This window comes from Austrofundulus limnaeus, unplaced genomic scaffold (genome assembly GCF_001266775.1).
Source record: "Austrofundulus limnaeus strain Quisiro unplaced genomic scaffold, Austrofundulus_limnaeus-1.0 Scaffold746, whole genome shotgun sequence".
In the NCBI taxonomy this organism is placed as follows: Eukaryota; Metazoa; Chordata; class Actinopteri; order Cyprinodontiformes; family Rivulidae; genus Austrofundulus; species Austrofundulus limnaeus.
Genome location: NW_013953148.1, coordinates 68,766 through 69,584, shown reverse-complemented (window position 1 = coordinate 69,584; position 819 = coordinate 68,766).

Below are 819 nucleotides of genomic sequence, written 5' to 3'. Positions count from 1 at the left end.
ACAAGAACCTTTTTTGTTGTCGTGGGTAAACTACACCCACATTCAGGGGACACTCAGCAGGGATGGGGGGAAACATGAACATTCTCTGCAAGGTGGTCCAAGAAACATTACACACTACGGATACATGTGTTGTAGTTACTGTCAGAGCTCAGAAAATGTGCAGAAGAAATAAAAAAGATGATAACCCTCGAATGACTGGAACATCTCTTCAATCATAACGGTGAAACAGAAGATGTGCCAGAACCATTCATGTCAAAAAATGGTGAAATACTGTTGTCTTCATTTTCAAGTAAACAACAGGGTAACGGTATGAAGAAAATGTAATAAAGACAGTGCCAGGGCCTACTAGGATGGCAGTAACACGTGTCACAGACARTCAGTCTTTGAGCTACTCATGCCCAGTTCAAAAAGCATTCTTGAAGTGACCAATCTATAATGAAGGTGTGTTTTTTGGCAGTGTAGTGGTCACCTAGGTGTGGAATAAACATTCCACCTGTCTTTGACATTGAACTCCGAAGGCCTCCTTTAAAGAACAGAACTCTGTTCAATTATAGTCATAACATGTTTTCTTAAACAGTAAAGAGGCATTTTATTTCATTTTATTTTCTTCAAGATAATAAAACAAAATAATAACATTCTTTATATGTTAGATTTATATTTTTTCTTAACTAAAAGTTATCATTTTATAAATCAAAGTTACATACTTAAAGGAATGACAAGCTATTTTCTGTCATTATAACTCAGAAAAGAAAAAAACAAAAAACATATTGGGCCTCATGCAAGAACCGTTCATACACACAGATTTGATCTTAAGTTGTG